Consider the following 21,006-nt stretch of genomic DNA (forward strand, 5'->3'; position numbering starts at 1 on the left):
GAACTTCCATTAATCAATTGCACCATGCTTCAGTTTGCTAGGGTATCACAACAAAATACCCACAGACTGTTGGCTTAAACAACAAATTTATTTTCTCACAATTCTGAGGCTGGAGGTCTAAAATCATGGTGTTCGCAAGTTCACTTTCTTCTGAGGCCTCTCCCCTTGGCTTGCAGACGTCCACCTTATCACAGTGTCCTCACATGGTCATCCCCTGTGTGTCCATGTTCCAATCTTCTTTTCTTACGGGAATACCTGTCCTAAAGGATTAGTATGCACCCCAACGACCCCATTTTTAACTTATTTACATCTTTAAAGGTCCGGTCTCCAAATACAATCGCATTCTGATGTACTGGGAGTCACAGCTTCAATACATGAATTCAGGGGACACAAACCATTAAGAGTGAAAAGGCAGGGGCTGGCCCCGTGGCCGAGTGGTTAAGTTCGCGCGCTCAGCTGCAGGCGGCCCAGTGTTTCGTTGGTTCGAGTCCTGGGCGCGGACATGGCACTGCTCATCAGACCACGCTGAGGCAGCGTCCCACATGCCACAACTAGAAGAAACCACAACGAAGAATACACAACTATGTACTGGGGGGCTTTGGGGAGAAAAAGGAAAAAATAAAATCTTTAAAAAAAAAAAAAAGAGTGAAAATGCAAACTACAGAGAAGGAAAAGACACCCAACCCCATCTAAAAACACTTGAAGGCTTGGCCAGAAACATAGACTTCACAAAAGAGATTATATGATGGTTAATAAGCATATGAAAATGTGTTCAACATCCTCACTCACCACAGAAATGCAAATTAGGTTGAATCATATGAAAATGCCATTTCTGTAAGCCAATTATCAGCAGCTTCATATGATTCAACTTAAAAAAAAAACCCACAGTGACATACCACTACCCACCCTAGAATGCTAAAATTAAAACAGACAGAATGCCAAGAGTTGGCAAGAATGTGGAACAACTGGAACCTTCACACACTGCTGATGGGCATGTAAAATGGCACAGCCACTTTGCAAACCTGTTTGATAGTACCCTCCAGCACTAAACATGTGTCTGCTGCCCCACCCGCTAACGCTGCTAAGATGCAAAACTGCGCATTAAACTTGTGTCATTCAACAATGTCCTAGGGAAATGCCCACAGAATGGTCTGGGAAAGAGAACATCTGTTTAGCTTTTCTAACCTTCTCGAAGAAGCTGTGTATGTAGAGAGGTACACAGTCGGTCCTCGCTATTTGTTTTGAGAAAGCAGAGACAGCTGGGGTGCATAATTCTCCCAACCTTGGCTATTTCTCTGAATTATCCTTAGGGGAGCTGGATGGTTTGCTGAATATAGAAAGAACGGAGCTATCTTCAGATTAACTCTTTTCTTGCAGTTACCTTCCCCCTGCTAGACCCATTTCCGGGGTTCAGAGAACCCCCGACATGCCTGCTTTGGGAGAAGCCGGAGGCGCTATCCCCGACCTGGGCCACCGATCCCGCTGCAAGGGGCGCAGCAGCTCCCTGCGCCAGGAGGGCCAGGCCGGCGCCCGCACCCCGCTCCTTGGTGCTTCCCGGGGAAACTCGGGCCCTGTGGGCGGCAGACACCCCGGGGTGCGGTGGAAGTCAGTCTCCTCCGCGCATCCCATCTCTGGGCCTTTCTAGGGCTCCTCCCACGGCTTCGGGAGAAGCGCGGCGGGGACCGGCTGCTCGGCGCTGTCCCGTTGCCATGGCAACCTCCACCCCGCGGCGAGCGGAGCCGGGGTCGCGGACCCAGTGGCCCACCGCTGCCCGGGAACAGTAAAGGGGACGCCCGGGGGACAGCAGCCGAGGGCGGGGGCCCGGGGGAAGCTGGAAGGAAGCTGGTTCCGATCCGAGCCCTCGACCCTCTCGGCGCCGCCTTCTCAACCCACCGCATCCCAGCCTGGCGGCACGGAAATCCCAAAGAGGGGACGCTCGCGGGAGACCCGATCGGCCTGCAGCGCGGGGCCCCGAGGGAGCGCGCTCCCTTCCGCCCGCCGAGCCCGCAGGTCCGCGCGTCCCGCCCGCGGGGACAGCAGCCCCAAGCGGCTCTCAGGGCGCGGCGCGTCCCGGGGTGGCCTGCTCCACGGCCCTGACCCGGCGCCGCCGCCGGCCTGGAGAGACGATGCCCCGGGAGAGCCCCGTAGTGGCCCCGGCCCCGCGGACCCCCGAGGAGCCCGCCCGCGGTGAGTGGGCGCGCGAGGGGACGGGGTTGCGCCCGCGGTGCGGCGTCGTGGGGTTCAGCCCTGCCACGGGGGCTTGTCCTGCTTTCGTGCGACACCGAAAAACGGGCATCGCGAGCTCGCTAGATCCGGCTGCCGACCTGCCCTTCCTTCCATGCCTGGAGGTGCCTTCGTTCCCTTTGTGAGACCACCACCCTGGAGGACACCGATCTCCCCAAACTGGACTCATTGATTACTGTGTGCTGTGCTCTGTACTAAGTCCCTTGCAGCCAATATCACCTTTAGCAAAACTAAAGTAGGCGGGATTATGTCTTTTTTTTTTTTTTTTTTTTTTGAGGAAGATTAGCCCTGAGCTAACATCCACTGCCAATCCTCCACTTTTTTGCTGAGGAAGACTGGCCCTGAGCTAACATCCGTGCCCATCTTCCTCTATTTCATATGTGGGACGCCTACCACAGCATGGCTTGATAAGCAGTGTTAGGTGGAAGACCAGGATCAACAGGCAAACCCTCCCCTACCAAGGCAAACACAGGAATTTAACTGCCGCGCCATTGGGCTGGCACTAGATTATGTCTATTTTGAGCGCAGCTTGCTCAAGGTTAGTAAGAGAGCCTTGCCCTGTCACCTTTCCTTGCTGAGCAGATTGAGACCCTCCAGGTGGGGCTTGGTCTCTGCCTTGCAAAAGTGCTGCATTAAAAGCCCACCATTCGTACCTCAGTTCAGTAATTTCCTTCCTTCCTTCTCCCTTTCTTTCCTTTTTTTTTTTTTTTTTTTTGTGAGGAAGATTTGCCCTGAGCTAACACCCCTTGCCAATCTTTTTCTTTCTTTCTTTTTTTTTTTTTTGCTGAGGAAGATTAGCCCTGAGCTAACATCTGTGCCCATCTTCCGCTACTTGATATGAGGGACACCTCCACAGCATGGCTGATGAGTGGAGTAGGTTCACACCCAGGATCTGAACTTGCAAAATGCGGATGCCCCAGCAGAGAGTAGAACTTTAATCACTTGGCCACGGGGGTGGTCCCTCTCTTTTTCTTTTTTAATCACCAGATATTGTGCCTGACACCAACGAAACAAAAATGACTAAGACCCTGAGTCTGCTCTCAAGGAACTCAGAGTTTGGGTCAGTTTGGTTCCTTTGAGGAATATCTGCCTTTCAAGCCTTCTGTATTACTAGGAAGTGAAAGGCTCCTTCATGTCCCCACCTACCCTTAGGTTGGGGAAGTGACCTTCACAGTCATTTGTGTTACTTTGAGGTGTTCCTTTCCTGCTTGAAGGCCTGTAGGATATCTGCATCCTGTTTTCCATAGTGGCTGCACCAGTTTGCGTTCCCACCAGCAGTGCATGAGGGGTCCCTTTTCTCCACTTCCTCTCCAACAGTTGCTATTTTTTGCCTTGGTGATTATAGCCATTCTAACGAGTGTAAGGTGATATCTCACTGTAGTTTTGATTTGCATTTCTCTAATGATTAGTGATGCTATAAGAACACTTTATAATTATGATGGTCTCTCTCTGAAGTTATGGCATTTCATTTTATACTCACAAATTACTCCCTGAGGCAAGTTATTATTTTTGTCTTATATAGATGTAAACTGAAGTCCAGAGACAGTCACTGGCTTTGCCCAAGGCCACTGTTATAATTAAGTTGTTATTTTTCCTTTGCGTAGTTTGAAATATGTCAAAATATTTCATAGCTGCACTTTAAAAGTGATGAACATAAGTTAGAGGCAATATTGCATCAAAACCCTAATTACGAAGTGTCGCCTTTGAAATCAGTTCCCAGAAACAGCTCATTCTGGATTTATAGAATGATGTCATATGTATTGGCTAAACCGTATGAAAATGGTGATGTTTGACTGATTTTGGCCTACAAAACCAAAATTTCATACAGTTTAACCTCACAGAAATATTAGTTATTTTAGTTGACAGTCACAGCCAGTTTTTTGCCCGCGTCTTTGTTCCTTTTTTGGGAGCGCAGCGGGGTTCCCTCACTCTGGCTGGTGCTAAGATCACTTTTGTGAAAGGCACCCTGGGTAACATAAGAAGCCTTTTCCTTCTGTGCCTCTCCTTTCTGAGAGCTGCACAGGACTGTCCTCAGCGGGAGGTTCATGTTGGTTACCCATGACTACAGGCACATGCTGCCTGCACGGAGAGGATCCTCAGGACTCACCATGTTAATAAAACTGGCTTCCAGATGGCGTCTGGTGATATAGTTTATAATCTGAAACCAAGTGAAACTTTGGCCTTGTGAAATCTCTCCCACTCTCCCCACCCCCTCGCCACACGCAGATCGTAATTTACCTGATTGCTAATGATATGTGATCAATGCAGCTTCCTTTCAAGCGATCCTTAGACCAGAACTAATAAAATAAATTTCCCAGATGAATTTACCTTGTTGTGCTTTTCTCTCAAAGCAACGAAGCGCAAGTTAACAAAACGATTTAATTGTTCAGTCCCACAATAGTGTTAATAATGGCTGAGGCGACAAAGCGTAAAAATGTCCTTCTGCTTCCAGGATACAGTTTAGTATTTGAATTGGGTCTTTACCTTCTGGTAGCTTAGGACTTTGAGGAAGTTACCTAACTTTGCTGAATTTCAGTTTCCTTATCTGTAAAATCTGAATCCCTGTGAAGCACGCCTCATGACAGTGTGTGTGTGTCATTAATGTGTGTAAATTGCAGGCTCTGGAAAAAGGTTAGTGTCTTCCTTCCGCTTCCCTTCCATGTCTCTCTGACGTTTGTGGCTAATCCCACCCATGTCTTGCTCAGTGTGTTTGTTGTCAGTCTGTGAGTAAAAACCTCAATAGTTAGCAAGAAGTACTTTCATTACGCTAATAAGCTAGGACAAGTATTATCTGTATTTTTCTGATGAGGAAACTGAGAACAGAGAGGGAAATAATTTGCATAAGGATAAAACAGAAAAATAGATAAAACGTCAAGCCTATTCAGAAATGCAGTAACAGTAACAAATGCACCAAATATTTATTACCAGTTCAATTACATAGTATCTAGTGGGTTCTATAAACTGAATACAAACAATGTGCCTGTGCTTGTACAGTTAACTATTTCAGATGGCTTGTGGTTAAGAAGTTTCAACCATGAGCTAAATGACTGACTAAGAAGACATAGAACAACCCTGAAGTTTATTTTATTTTCACTCAACAGTGGGAAAAGGAGTAGGAGAAAGAGAGAAAGGAAGCAATATTTAGGTTTGGCACTTACTATGTACCAGAACTTGTGCCAAGTTACACATGTTACATCTTGTAAATTTCATAATTCTGTGAAGTCGGCATCTCCATTTTACAGATAACAAAGCTGAGGCTCTGAGAAGTAAAATAACTTGTCCCTAGTCATTCAATCAATAAGAAGTAGAATTAGATTCAAACTCATATCTTGGCACTCTTATGCATTGTTGGAGAGAGTACCAATTTGTAGACTTTTGGAAGGTAATTTTATTAAGAGGCTTAAATGTTTATTTTCATTGACCCAGCTATTCTACTAATATAAAGTTATCTTAAGAAAATAGTTCTAGGGGCCGACTCCATGGCCGAGTGGTTGAGTTCACGTGCTCTGCTTTGGTGGCCTGGGGTTCGCCGGTTCAGATCCTGGGCACCCACCTACCACCACTCCACGAGCCATGCTGTGGCAGCATCACAGATAGAAGAACTAAAATGACCTACAACTAGGATATACAACTACGCACTGGGGCTTTGGGGAGAAAAAAAAAAAGAGGAAGATTGGTAACACATGTTAGCTCAAGGCCAATCTTCCTCACCAAAGAAGCATTTAAAAAAAGAAAAAACTAGTTCTAAATGGGGAAAAACTTATTGCATAATATTCTTCATTAGAGAGTTATTCATAATAAATAGAACTTAGAAAAAGCCTAATAACCAACACTGGAGAAATGGCTAAACAAACAGTAAACTGTGGAACTCTCCAGTGATGCAATATTACACAGCCAGGAAAATACTCCTTCCTCAAAAGTTTGTAATAACATGAGAAAATGCTCATATAATAAGGTTAAATGTAAAGAGCAAGATATTAGGATCTGTTTATCTATGTGGGTAAAATTATGTATAATAATAGTCTCAACTATTTTAACAATATGCTCAGAAAAAGAACATAAATGCTAAACACTAAAATGTTAGTGGTTATCTTGGGCAGTGAAATTATGTTTATTAGTTTTCTTTTAATTTTTTATTAAAATGAATTTTATTAAAAAATGTTAGCATTTTCTGTAAGCAGATAAATTTTTAAAAAGAAGCAATTATCTGGTCAATATCAAAACCTGTGTTTCCCCATCGGCTAATCCATGCTGTGTTCACTAATAAGGTCTTGGCTGTTAACTTTATCTTCATTGTCTTCCTCTTGACTGTCCAGGTCCCTGTAATGGTCACAGAGAATCTGAGCTGGCGAATTGAGTGTGAACATAGCCCGCCACAGCAATATTGCTGCCTAATAAGTTGATTGATCGGTATGAAGCAAGAGCATACTGACCTTTGTTGCTTTCTTTTGCTGTAATACTGATAAAATGTCCACCATGATGAATATGAGAGTATATATTTTCTAGTGGTTTTGTCTTTGTGGATGACCTCAGGCCAGCAGACTGGCAGCAGGAGCCATGCCGAGAGCAGAGGAACCATGCTGGGTAGCACGGCCAGCTCATCCTCTAAGCCCAGAGCCCAGCTTGCAACAGAAGTAGATGAGGTATGAAAATTGTGTTTTCTCTCTCTCTTGCTCAGTTACCTCCATTTCTTATCCTAATTTCCCTCCAGTCAGCACCACTGAGCAGTCAAGAGGCTTTCTCAATATTAACTTTGTTGCCCAGAGACCACTCAAGTGCCCTGAGGTGGAAGGATTGCATGTGCGTGGAACACCTGTTGAACGGATATTGTATTTATTGTGATGTGAATGGAAGTATTGTCTCTCAGTCTGTAAACTGGAGCTAAGTGGGGAGACCCTAGGTGGGTGGCAGCATTATAACTGGTTTCTTGGCTACAAGGCCTCTAACAGGTTGGTCCTGTGTGAAGATTTAGCATACTGTTGTCCTTTACATTGCGTGAATGCTAGTGGTTGGATAACTAGGCACCCAGGGACAAGGGAACCACCTATTTTGTTAAAATAAAATAGGAAACTATAAGGTTTGACACTTGAAAGGAGACCTGGAGGGAATGACAGCCAGACCAGATTCCCAACTCTGAGTCCCAAGCTTTCACTTTCCCCGTAGGACGGTCTCCCTCCATTACCATCAACACACAGGCCCCAAGGGTCTGCTGCTTCCTCCTCTCTTGGTGTTCTGGTCCCAAAGAAGACAAAACTCATTTCCTTGGTTCCTGTCTCACCAGTGAAAGCTGGCTAGAAGATCCACAAATACTTTATGAAAAGACTAAAGATGAAGGGGGAAATCAAGTGAATACCAGAAGCCCAAAGATAGTCTTGCTGCCAGAACTCTACCTGTCACGGTGGGTCCCGCAAGGTCGGGGACACTGTCTTAGTCATCTTTCATCTCCACCTCCCAGCACAGTGCTGGAATTTGGTCAACGTGTGCTGAATCAAACTGAACTGATCCTTAGTCCCCAGGGAGAGAAGGCCATGTTCGTGTGCCTTGCCCAGGGTTGCCTGTGTGCGCTTTCCTTCTCGGCTCTCAGACTATTTCCATATGGCAGGAGCGTCTCATCAACCAGCACACAGGAGCTTCCTCTTACACAACTTTGACGCTGTTATGGTCAAGACTAAGGGAGCTAGACTCTCACTCTGCAGCCCCGTACCTGTCCCTCCCCAGGTGTTTGACAGCAGACATGGGCTCACTCTTAAAGGAGGTGCCCTCCTTCCCTCACCCTTTCACATAGACGGAAATGTGTGACCACACTGTGCCACCAAGCAGATTTCCACCACATCGTTGTGACACAAGCACTTTGCCTCCAAGGGAGGGAGTTATACTACGCTGGCCAAAGTGTTTGCGCACATGTACTGGTGGAGTGGAGACACCAGCTCGGGCAGGATGGGTTTCCATAGAGACTCTTGCCCTTGGAGCACTTGACACCCACTCAGCAGATTACAACACCAAGAGCTGTGACTCTGACAGATGACAGTTTTGGTGGTGCAGCCTAACCGTGATTAACTGATTGGCATGTGGAGCCCATCAGAAACATTGTTTTAGAGTTGAATAGAGCAAAATTAGCAATTGCTATCTAACTGCTAAGCATTTTCCAAAAAGTTTTGCCCCATTGAAATAAAAATTCATTTCTGATTTCTTATTTTGTTGCTGTGAAAAATAGATTATTCTACATTTTAAAAAAGATACGCACTTTAAAATTAAACCTCTCTTTAAATTGTGATGCCAACATTTTCCTCCAGCTAGAGAACTTTATCCATGAAAAGATGAGATCTGGGGGTTATTTTGCTGTGAAGCAGCTGTTTAAAAACAATGATCCTGAAGGCAAAGGAAGCATTTACAGGTCAGTGATTAAAGCAGGGATTTGATTTCCGTCTTATTAAAGAAAATTCTGGCCACCATTTTAATCACACATTAGGATTAAATATTTCTATTGTGCTTGAGAAATTTTCAGTATTCAGTATTGTTTCAAATTCACGTTATGAATATCCTAAGCCTTGATTAAGAAAGGAGGAGCTTTAGTGGAAAGGGGAGTAGCTAAGAACATTAGATGTTAAGTACATGATGAGGAGGAAAGTTCCATATTGTGTCTGGGCCTGACTAGGAGAAATAGCTTCCGACATCGCTCACGACGCAAAGGGCCCAGACCTAGCTTTCTCATTTCCTGCTAACATTCTGAGGAGGTCCTCAGAGCACTGAAAATTCAGACTAGGTCTTCCTGGCTCTTATGCCAAGAAATATAACGAACTTCCTGGAGTAGGTGGGAATGGGGAGAGTTGGAAACGAGGTAAGGATTTGTTAACCAAATGATCATTAAAAAACAAACCAACCAACAAAAACAGGAGCCAAAGTCACACTCAAGGAGTCAGTGTAGGTTGCCTTGGTCTCTTTGCAGAATATATTTCTCAGACTCTCAAAGGGCCAGAGCTGCTTGCGGTGGCTGGACATGGCCCGGCTCAGTGAAGGAGGGCGAAGAGAAATCCTTATGCATTTTTCACTCAACCCTGCTTATGTCTGTCCCCTCCTTTCTGTCTACACTACTACTCATCAGTTGTCACCTAGATTATGTCAGTAACTCTCAGCTATTTTCCTGGCCTCTGGCCTGGCCCTTTGCTTGGCCAGTGACTTCGAGGCAGCCCATGCAATCTCTCTGCAATGTCGGCCTGATTTTGCTCCTCCTCTGCTTCCTGTGATTCCGGGGTGCTCCATAGCTTTCAGAGTAAACAGCAGTTCCTAACCTGCTTCCCTTTCTGAAGCTGCTACTCAAGGGCCATTTCAACCTGACCCCACCCACCTCTCCGGGCCCATTGCTCTCCACACTCCCGTGCATCTTCCACCACTGTGGATTCACCTGCAATTCCCTGCACACATCCTGCTATCTCTCACCTTCGTCTTAGCTGTCTCCTCTACCATATGTGGCTTCTGTGCAACGCCCCACTCCCTGCTCACTCTCAGTCCCTCCAACACTCACACGTTCATCACCCAGTCAACTGCTGTTCACCCTTCAGAATTTGCTCCAAGCATTGCCTTCCCTGGGTAGCTTTCCCTGACACCCCTTCTCCACTCCCTCATCCTTCATCCTGATCTAAGAGGCTGTGTTCAGTGCCCTCTAGCCTTCTGTACTCTGCTCTCACAGCGCTGATCGTGATGCACTTAGCTGTCCCCAACTAGACCAAACTCCTTGGTAGCAGAGACTGTGTCTCAGTCAACTTTGGGTCCCCAGTATTTGGTAAGTGTTCAGTTTTTAATAAATGTTTATAGAATTTATGAATTAATTAAACAGCATCCAGAAGGAGAAGAGGAAGGGAAGATGAGAAAGGATGAAGATAATACCGTTTATCTGTTGGAAACCAATCCCAGTACCACCGACCGTTGACATTGCCAACCTTTCTTCTTTTCTTATCATCCTGTCTCATTTTTGGTCCCGTGGAGTGTTTAATTCTTATAGAGATGTGCTTCTCATGGTGTTGTCTCAGTTTCTGAGAAGGTGTATCAGTCGCGTCAGCATTGACAACTCCTGCCCAGGTACGTCACCTGGCACAGGGCCTCATGGCTGGGACGAGTCATTCAGTCCACACAGAGTCAGCGCACTGGAGGGGTGGCCTGAGGGCTGCGTGTTGGGAGAACTCTGCTGGATGGTTCAGCGGGCAGAGCAAGCATCCAAGGAATTGGGAAAGCTTTCTTGCTGTCATTCTTTCTTTCCATCTCCTACAATCTGATTTCTTCCACAATACAACACAAAACCCAAGCCTGCCATAGAGGCAAGCAGGATCACAATCTACTCTTTCTCTCTCTCTGCCCGCTCCTTTCCTCCCTCAGATGCACATGCAGAGTATATATTTATGAAGAAAGTGCTTTTTGACTGATAACCCTAGTTTCAAAGTCTACTGTCTTGATTTTTACCTTTTAATTTAAATTACTAATTCTCTTCCATATCCACTTGAATTAAATTGTGAAATTCAAAACTCCATCTTAAAAACTAAAACAATCTGAGCTAAAAAGGGTAAGAGTTTTGGGAAGGGCTCTGATCATCATCCTTGCTGGAATTTAACTATGTTCTTATATTTTTTTAGCAAATACATCTCAATCTCCCCCTTTTCCTTTGCCTATATTCTTAATATCTTATAGCCTGAGACTCTAAGATAAGATCACGGTAAGCTTTGAAGGGTTCTACACAGCAGTTCGGGACCCATTCCCTCAGGAATTCCTACATCATTTGACCCTTTTAACAGAAGGCGGAGGTTGCTGATGACAGCCCCACAGGTCCATACAAACCTCAGACGAAACGCCCAAAAAAGCTAGGCACATTCCCTCTGCTTTTGACCTAATGAATGCATGCCTTTACAAAGGGAATTTCAAGCTGACTCATGACACTCAAGAGCCTATGTTGGGATTTATAGGGTTAAAAGTCTACAGGAGCTTTTATCTTGGACGCACATGATTTTATGGGTTATTCCCTCTATGCTTTCACATTGATAATCCAAATAATAAAATTCAAAGGACCAAGTCAATGGGAGTCTATGTAGAAATATCTGTAGGGGAATATATTTCACATTTTAGCCAATCCATTGTTCCTTTTATTGAAAACAGCTTCCTGGATCTCACACCACAGAAAAATTCAGAAGACGAAAGAACAACTTTCAGGCCGGAATTTAGGGAAATTCTTAACAAACTAGTTTTTTATATAAAAGATGTGGAGTTTGAAAAAGTTTGGCAATAGTACCTCTCATCTTAATGCTTTTTAATTACCGCAGAACAAATACTAATCTGACCATAAACCTCTTGAAACTGCCAAGAAAAATTTTGATGTCGTTGTTCATGAAAACACATCTCAGTACCTTGAATTTGCGGGGCTTTGAATGTGCTGGGCTGGGGAGCAATCTAGATGGCAATAATAGGGAGGGTCCGGGGAAGGGAGCTCTCTGCTTTCACTGCTCTCCTCGTTTCTGACTCCAGGCCCCAGCGTGGCACCTGGCATATGGTGGGCGCTCAGTAAATGCTTGTTGAACAGATAAGCCCTGGCCCTACTTCCTAATTTTCCCTCAGCTTTTGCCTTTCTCAGCCATGCCCTGGCCCCTGTGTTAGATTTGGCCTTGAGTTCTTCTCAGCTCTGGTCTCATTCCAACATAGTCATCATGAAGGCCATTTGTTGAGGGCCTATTAATTGCCACACAGTCTAGTAGGCTCTTTATGCAATATATCGTCTACTCCTTAACAACCCTATGAGGTAGGAGTTACACAGACTCAGAGCCTACTTAGTGTCCAATTCCAGAGCCCGTGCTGTTGAACCATCACGTTTGTATGGCTCGTTGGTCCTTCATTTGTTTGTTTTTTTTTTTTGAGGAAGATTAGCCCCGAGCTAACATCTGCCACCAGTCCTATTCTTTTTGCTGAGGAAGATTGGCCCTGAGCTAACATACATGCCCATCTTCCTCTACTTTTTTTAAAATGTGGGACGCCTGCCACAGCATGGCTTGACAAGCAGTGTGTAGGTCCACACCTGGGATTCGAACTCGTGAACCCGGGGCCACCGAAGTGGAATGTGCAAACTTAACCACGGTGCCACTGGGCCGGCCCTCTTCATTTCTAATGTTGACCTCAAGCCCAAAATGATTCATATATATTGGATAACAGGAAGGATAGAATGAACCAACTGATAAGTCAGAGGTTAGTTGATGTTTGTCTCCATAATTACGTATGTAAGGATATCTATGGTGTGCATACAGTGGTAGTATTTTTTTCAACCTCCAAATCATGATGCATGGTCTGCCAAAGAGTTTTTAAAGAATTGTTCATTTTTAAGATAAAAAGAATAGACAAATCTGTTATGTATGTATATATGTGTATATATCTGTATATACACATAAATATATTTCGTGCTCTATACCATTGCCATGTCTGGTAGAAGTTGAGAAAATTTCAGTGGCCAAATTTGGGTTCAACAGAAAGAATGTCGTGATTAATCATGTTGTCTGGTATGGGCCAAGGGTGGGGAATTGGTGGCCACTTGTCACACTCATTTGCCATCTCAAGATAATGTACTTGTCAGTTTCATAAAACATATATTAAATCATATGTATCATTTCTCCTAATGCAGGTATGATGAGAACAGAACAGGTGTTCTCAAAAAAAGATGTAACTTTTAAAAACTTGGAGACTGAAGATCACAATGGATCATCAAAAAATGCAAAAGTATCAGGTAAAAACTAAGCAGATGAGAGAGCTCTGTATGTTTATTCTTTGTCATTGTAAAGTATGTGCTTATAGTAAAAGTCACCTTTCTTCATAGAACAAACCAGAACTTCCAAGGTGAGCACTGAAAAGAGAATTCTTGGGGCTGGCTCCGTGGCTGAGTGGTTAAGTTCGCGTGCTCCGCTGCGGCGGCCCAGGGTTTGGATCCTGGGCACGGACATGGCACCGCTTGTCAGGCCATGTTAGGCAGCGTCCCACATCCCACAACTAGAAAGACCTGCAACTAAGATATACAACTATGTACGGGGGTTTTGGGAAGATAAAGCAGAAAAAAAAAAAGAAGAAGATTGGCAACAGTTGTTAGCTCAGGTGCCAATCTTTAAAAAAAAAATTAAAAAAAAGAAGAATTCTCTGGTGGAGTCAGAGGCAGCTGCACTAGAAGTTTCCCTTCTATTCCCCTGAGATGCATTTTTGCATGGTCGCCACATTAATTCCTGCTGCCACCACTACACCCACCATAAGCACTGCTCTCCCCAATGGTGGCATAAAGGTCCTGCTGTGATTCTCTGAGGCACAGCTGAGACGAAGTGGGACTGTTCAAAAAGGCTTTACCAAAGACCAATGGATTACAAAAGAGAAGTAAAAAGATCTACCAGAATTTGAATATGCCTTATCATGTAGAGCTTCTCTCAGGGGTGCACAGGCCCCGTCCTTCCCCACATGGAGGGTTGGGGATATGTGAGGCCTCTCCTGGGTCCTTTCTCCTAATTTCTAGCCTGCCTCCATCGAAGGCAGAAATTAGCTTCCTGTACACCACTTGAGAGTGCCCTCTGACACCTGAGACAATTGAGAGCACCTGAGTTCTCCATCCTGTCACAGATCTGGAGTCTCTTTTTTTTTTTTTTTTTTAAAGATTTCACCTTTTTCCTTTTTCTCCCCAAAGCCCCCCGGTACATAGTTGTATATTCTTAGTTGTGCATCCTTCTAGTTGTGGCATGTGGGACGCCGCCTCAGCGTGGTTTGATGAGCAGTGCCATGTCCGAGCCCAGGATTCGAACCAACGAAACACTGGGCTGCCTGAACAAACGAAACACTGGGCTGCCTGCAGTGGAGCGCGCGAACTTAACCACTCAGCCACGGGGCCAGCCCCAACAGATCTGGATTCTTAAGTGATAACATATTTTTACCCTTTTGGACTGATCTTGCCAGGGTAATAATATCTCAACATGGTAATGCAAGAGCCACCAATTACACATGACAAAAGGTAAGGGTTCATGGTAACAAGGGAGTCCTTTACAAATTGCTATTAGCCTAGAAACTAAGGAAGAAAGATACTGGTAGCTTTGGTTATATACAAAATAATTCTCAGGACATGGGTTAAATAAGAAGAAATGGCAGTATTCTATGGCTTAAGAAGTAATCTAATTTTTCCTTATACATTCAATTGAGTTTAAATTAAGTCTTTGAATTATTTTTCGTCACCCTCTTTTGGACTGCAGAGGGAGTGACCGCCACCCTGGTTTGCCTAGGGCTGAAGGGTTCCTAAGACTCAGAACTCTCTGTGCTAAAAGCAACAATTCTGGTGAACCAGGGTGGTGGTCACCCTAATTCAGACCCAACTGAGAACCTCCTTACACTGTGAACTGTCTTCCCTGGAGGACACACTTACCCTTGTATTTGGCATGCAATTCATGGACTACTTGAAACACACTTGTGAGCCCCCAGATGTGTATGGACCCCGGGTTAAGAAATCCTGACTTATATAAATGCATTTTGGATTTTTATGTAAGCTTATTTAAGTCTTTACTTCCTGAAGTAAAATGATACTTTACTCAAAGGGTCAAACCTAATTGCCTTTCTGAGATTTTATATAATTTTTAAATCAAGATTTACTTTGGTGTTTTTCCTTTTCAGTCATATCTGGAGCCCATGTTGGAAAATATCAAGAAGAGAGGAAGGACAAGGAGATTTATTTGATGTAGCAAGTTCAGAGAGGGATTCAGGAACATCAGAGAAGAATTTGAAAAGCGTGATCCGGAAAAAAGTAGTCAAGGTAAATGTATTTTATTTTTTTTAAAGATTTTATTTTTTTTTCCTTTTTCTCCCCAAAGCTCCCCAGTACATAGTTGTGTATTCTTCCTTGTGGGTTCTTCTAGTTGTGGCATGTGGGACGCTGCCTCAGCGTGGTCTGATGAGCAGTGCCATGTCCACGCCCAGGATTCGAACCAATGAAACACTGGGCTGCCTGCAGCAGAGCGCGCGAACTTAACCACTCGACCACGGGGCCAGCCCCCAAGGTAAATGTATTTTAAGAATCATACTAGGCCTGCTTTTAGTTTTCACACTTAAGGATAGTTCAGATGAAAAATAATACATATTTGTTGTAGAAGAATTAGAATCTACAGAAAAATATAACCAAGAAAAAGTAAATCATTTAATAACTCCATCACTCAGAGATCATCACTATCATTGTGTTGGTGTATTTCTAATGTAGTCTTTTAAAAATTAAACAACACAAAAATTTGTCATCCTCAATTATTTTTATTTTGTGAACATAGTTGTTATTATATTGTGAACATTTCAACAAACCATTAATGAGAATTTTAACAGGAATTTTAATGTCTTCTTAAGATTTTGTCAGGTAATATAATTTATTTATTCCTGAAAGGAAAAACTCCATTTTTCCTACTTTACTCTCAACTTTCAGCTCAATACTTCACTTCTTGTCACTAAATGTGTGTGAGTTTTTCCCACCCCAAGCAATTTTCCAGTTCTCTGTGGATATCATCAGCTAGGTGTCCTACAATTTAATTCAATTCTGCTACCTGGAGTTTGTATCACACCCCACAAATGAAGGGCTTGGTCCCACAAGAATGACTTTCCTCCCTCTAGACACCAATCCCAAGTTTAGGTTGTTAGCTGTGCTTCTGACCAACTGGCTGTAAATCAGAGGTTCCCATGATCCCCCCTCCTTGGGCTTAATAATTTGCTAGAATGGCTCACAGACCTCGGGAAAACAGTTTGCTTAGTAGATAACTGGTTTATTACAAAAGGATACAACTCGGGAACAGGCAGATAGAAAAAATGCATATGACGAGGTATGGGGGAGGGGGTTCAGAGCTTCCATGCCCTTGCTGGGCGTGCCACCCTCCCAGCACCTCCACACGTTCACCAGCTCAGAAGCTCTCCAAACCCCATGCTTTAGGGATTTTTATGGAGGCTTCATCACATGAGCATGATGGATTATTAACTCGGTCTCCAGCCCCTGGCACCTCCCCCCTCCCTGGAGGATGGGGGTTGGGGCTGATTACTCCAACGTTCTCATTATGGCTGGTCTTTTTGGCGACCAGCCTTAATCCACATCCTGAAGCTATCCAGGAGCCCACCAAGATTTTCCTCATTAGAACAAAAGACACTTGTATCACCCAGAATATTTCAAGGGATTTAGGAACTCTGTGTCAGGAACTGGGGTCAAAGACCAAATATTTGAACAAAAGATTCTCCTAGCACCCAGACTGTAGGAGCTCTGCCCAGGAGCCAGGAATGAAGACTAAAATATATATTTCTTATTATATCAATATATGGTATATGATGACAATATCTCAATTCCCCAATCAGTGTTGGGCAGGTAAGTTGTTACTGGTTGTTCACTATTATATTTAATACTACAATGAATATTCACCATTTTTGTCTATTTCCTTCGGATGAAAAAAAATTTGTGAATATTTTTAGGAATACTGCCAAAATTGCTCTCCAGAAATTTACGCCAATTTATATGCTTACTGACGCTATATACGTACGACCAGCATGTTTCCACCCTGGCCTATGCTGGGCATATTAGTTATCTATGGCTGTATAACAAATTAGCCCCCAAACTTTGTCAGCTGAAAACAATCAGCATTTATTATGTCAGAGTTTCTGTTGGGCAGGAAGCTGGGCTGGTGTCTCTGGCTCAAAGGCTCTCAGGAGACTGCAGTTCAGCTGTCGGCCAGTTGCCTAACCGAGGCTCAGCTGGAGGAGGGTCCACCTCCAAGTTCACTCCCCGGCTGTTGGCCAGACACATTCATTCCTTGTCATGTGGCCCAGTCCACAGGGCAGCTCACAACACAGCAGCTGACTCCCTCAGAGCAAGTGAGTGAGAGAGAGAGTGCCCAGGAGGAAGCCTCAGGCTTTTCATGACCTCATTTTGGAAGTAATGTCCCATCATGTTGCCACATTCTGTTTGTCAGAGTGAGTCACTGGGTCCCGCCCCCACTCACAGGGAGGGCATCATCCAAGGGCACGTATACCAAGACCTGCCTATCCCAGCATTTTCATTTCAAGATAAAATGTTGCCAAAAGTAACAACTCAATTTTATTTTACTTTGCTCGCATTTGATTACCTGTATAGTAGAACACATTGTTTTTTTTACTAAGTTAATGTTTTATCTGGTAAACTAATATTTATTGAGCGTTTAGTATGAGCCACGCACTGAGCTAAGCAATTTAAGTACATTTTCTCACGCAGTCTTCCCAACAATCCAGTAATGTACGTACTCTTCTTAACCCCATGTTACAGATGAGGAAACTGAGGCACAGAGAGATTTTTTTTTTAAGCTCTCAGAGGTTATGTAACTGGTAAGCAAGAGAGCGCCACAGTCCACGCTCTCCACTCCTGTCTTATGTTCCATGCCTCTCGTGCCCATGTGTGTATTCATCCTTTACATAAACAATATATACAACTTTGTTTTTAAATTACACATAAGTGATATCATACTGTAAAAATATTTTCACAGTTTTCTTTTTTCACTTAACATCATTTTTGAGATTTATCCATGTTGATATATGCAGATACATTAGTTGAGTCATTTTAACTGCTGTGATGTATTCTATGGTGTGAACAAACCACAATTTCTTTACCTACTTTCCTACTGAGAGAAGTTAGTTTCAACTTCTTCACAGTTAAGAGGTAATGCGACATGGAACAGCTTTTTATTCTTGGGTGCATTTGCTGGACTTTTTCTAGGGTAGACACTCAAATGGAATCGGCTGCTGAGGCTTGTGACTCTCCAAAATGGTTGTGCCAGTTTATTTACTAGCAATGCATAAAAATTTCTCCTTTGCCCATATCCTTGCTGTATTAGTTTCTAGGTCTGCCATAACAAAATATCACAGGCTGAGTGACTTAAACCACATAAGTTTATTGTCTCACAATTCTAGAGGCTAGAAGTCCAAGATCAAGGTGTTGGCAGGTTTGGTTTCTTCTGAGGCCTCTCTCCTTGGTTTGTAGACGGGTCTGCTCCTTGTGTCTTCACTTGGTCTTCTCTCTGTGTGTCTGTGTCCTAATCTCCTCTTCTCATAAAGCCACCACTCATACTGGATTAGGGCCCACCTTAGTAGTTTCATTTTACCTCAATTACCTCTTTAAAGATCCTATCTCCAAATATAGTGACATTCTGAGGTATTGGGGCTTACAGCATTGACTATGAATTTGGGGGGGACACAATTCAATCATTATACTTGCCAACAACTGGGCATATCGATATTAATAGTTTTTAAAATCAATTTAATGGTTGTAAATGGTATCGTGTCACTTAACCTGTATTTACGTGTCCATTTTCCCTACTAGACAGTAGTTCTTGAAGCTAAGGCATTTGTCTTACTGATCTTTGTAACCCCACTGGGCAACATGTAGTTGGTGTTTAGTAACTACTTACCATTTGAATTACATTTTTAAATCAGCTTGAAAACAAAGAGGTCAGTAAGTTCTCTAGGCTTAGCCTGGTTAGAATTCTTATTACCAAAATATTTTCTTTTAAATAGTTTTTATTAACTTCAAGATTCATAAGATACAGAGTCATCATTCCTGTAACTAATTCTCTATCTTGATTATCCAGTTTGCCTTTCATCAAGACTCTCTGCTCTCTTCTTCTTTTACTGTGAGTCTCTGAAAAGCATTTCCCTGATTTTCAGATATCTCAGTATATCTAGGCAAGGTGGGGACACAATAAGCAAAATACAAAATCAGACTAATTTGCTTTGGTTTTTTGTTCTGCCAAAGGTATGAGCCGGTTGAGTTAAATAAAGATTGAGATTAGATTATCTAATTGGAAAGGTTCTTGATCTAAGTGTTAAGCATTTATTTTTATACATTTTTTCATCATTTTGTGAATGATATAACTTTCTAAAAATATAAATGAAGTTAGTCTTAAATATACAGGTTCTAATTAGAAAGAAATAACCTTTCAGTTAAAAATTTCCCTGCTACCTTTCTCTTCCTGGATGTTCTAGCAGGGATGGGCTCTCTCTCTTCTGGACTGTTGTAGCACCTTGTGTGTAATTGTTACCTTGTGCAAATAGCGATAACAGCTATTAACATGGAGTTTTAATTCTCCAATTATAACGTAAGCCCCAAGAAGATGGTCACTATGACTTTATAGCCCTGTTGTATCTTATACATACATGGTAGATACTCTAAAAAAATATGCTGAATAAATTCCCCCCATTCTTCTCCACCATCCTCCCCATGACTCTTAACAAGACGAATAAATGGAAATCCCCAAACCTGTGATTTAGGTGGAAACTTTGTAAAGTAGCCGTCTGATCTCTCTTTCTCTCTCTTGGAGGTTGGAAAGGAAGATGTCATTTCAGTCCTGAAAAAGTTTGACTTGCATCTGAAGGACGAATATTTTGACGATTTCCTGAAGAGATGCGACCTTCTAAACAGTCTGACTGGCCGTAGGAATTTGGATACCTGAGAAACATCCAGGATGGCAGCGATGAAGGGACCACGCGCAGTCCTCTCCAAGCCCGTGCGCAGGTTGCACGGACCCTCTATATTGTTACTGCTAGTCTTCTAATCAGCTATCTCCTACCAGACCCGTTGATAAACACAAAGGACGGTCCTCACCTTTGTGGTGCCCTGTCCTCCTGGAGACCTTGCCATTAATGGACAAGGGCAGCCTGGTCCAGAGACGGTCCATGAGAAGTTGGCCTTGGGAAACAAAAGTGCTACAGGAATGAACCTACTCTGTATTGTTACTAAAACCGTTAGTGTTATTGTTATTAAAATTACTTTCATTTAAGAACCAGTGTGCTTTCTCTGGCTGAGGAGGTTACCAAAGTGCACAGGAGGAGACAGAAGTGCCAATGTGATATGACTCACTTCCCCCTGAACAACTCCTTAATTTTCCCAGTGCCACTCTTTATTTTTAGCTTTGGCCTTCTGCAACACTTGACCTTTTGCCTGGATGGAGCAATGTACTGTGGAGCTCAAACCCACAGCCATCCCTGTCCTGTGCTATGTAGGGGATGTACGCGTTAGATTATGTCTTCTTTGGAAGATTATGCAATCCAGAATGGTCTTTTAGGACAAAGTAAACTGTTTATAGTTCACACACACACACACACACGTCCCTTTGGTAACATTGCCTTGCACGTCTGGATTGTAATCGTGTCTTTAACATCTCCTCTGTCATCTGCTGCAAGAGATAAGTATAATTTTTAACATTTGTGAATGTATTTTAAAAATGTGGATAAGGATTTTGTATCAAAATATTCATCCCACTTGGTTTAGAATAACAAAAACTTGGAAACAACCTTCAAAATAACCAAGTAGTTAAATAAATCATGAGTTATCCATACAATGAAATACCATGAAACCATGAAAAATGGTTACAATGATTATTCTTTTAAAACATTTTTTTATTGAGGCCTTAATAGTTTATAACATTGTAAAATTTCAGTTGTACATTATTATTTGTCAGTCACCATATAAATGTGCCCTTTCACCCCTTGTGCCCACCTCTCAACCCCCTTCCCCTCTGGTAACCACTAATCTGTTCTCTTTGTCCATGTGTTTGTTTATATTCCACATATGAGTGAAATCATACGGTTTTTGTCTTTCTCCATCTGGCTTATTTTGCTTAACATAATACCCTCAGGGTCCACCCATGTTGTTGTGAATGGGAGAATTTTGCCTTTTCAATGGCTGAGTGGTATTCCATAGTATACATATACCACATCTTCTTTATCCATTCA

The 21,006-nt window shown here is 43.2% G+C and overlaps 1 long non-coding RNA gene across 4 annotated transcripts; it reads left to right on the plus strand.

Annotated features, from left to right (window-relative positions):
• Positions 1-1,591: 1,591 nt before the first annotated feature.
• LOC106782670 (uncharacterized) lies at positions 1,592-20,051 on the plus strand. 4 transcript variants are annotated; one of them, XR_011433315.1, is made up of 7 exons: positions 2,060-2,187; positions 6,561-6,654; positions 6,751-6,887; positions 8,538-8,638; positions 12,893-12,994; positions 14,902-15,040; positions 19,593-20,051. It is a non-coding gene; the product is annotated as an uncharacterized lncRNA (long non-coding RNA). The 4 variants fall into 4 exon arrangements; XR_011433316.1 differs by lacking the exon at positions 2,060-2,187 and adding an exon at positions 2,342-2,479; XR_011433314.1 differs by lacking the exon at positions 8,538-8,638 and having other exon boundaries at positions 1,592-2,187.
• Positions 20,052-21,006: the final 955 nt, after the last annotated feature.

The sequence above is a fragment of the Equus caballus genome, chromosome 27, assembly GCF_041296265.1.
Source record: "Equus caballus isolate H_3958 breed thoroughbred chromosome 27, TB-T2T, whole genome shotgun sequence".
Taxonomy (NCBI): Eukaryota; Metazoa; Chordata; class Mammalia; order Perissodactyla; family Equidae; genus Equus; species Equus caballus.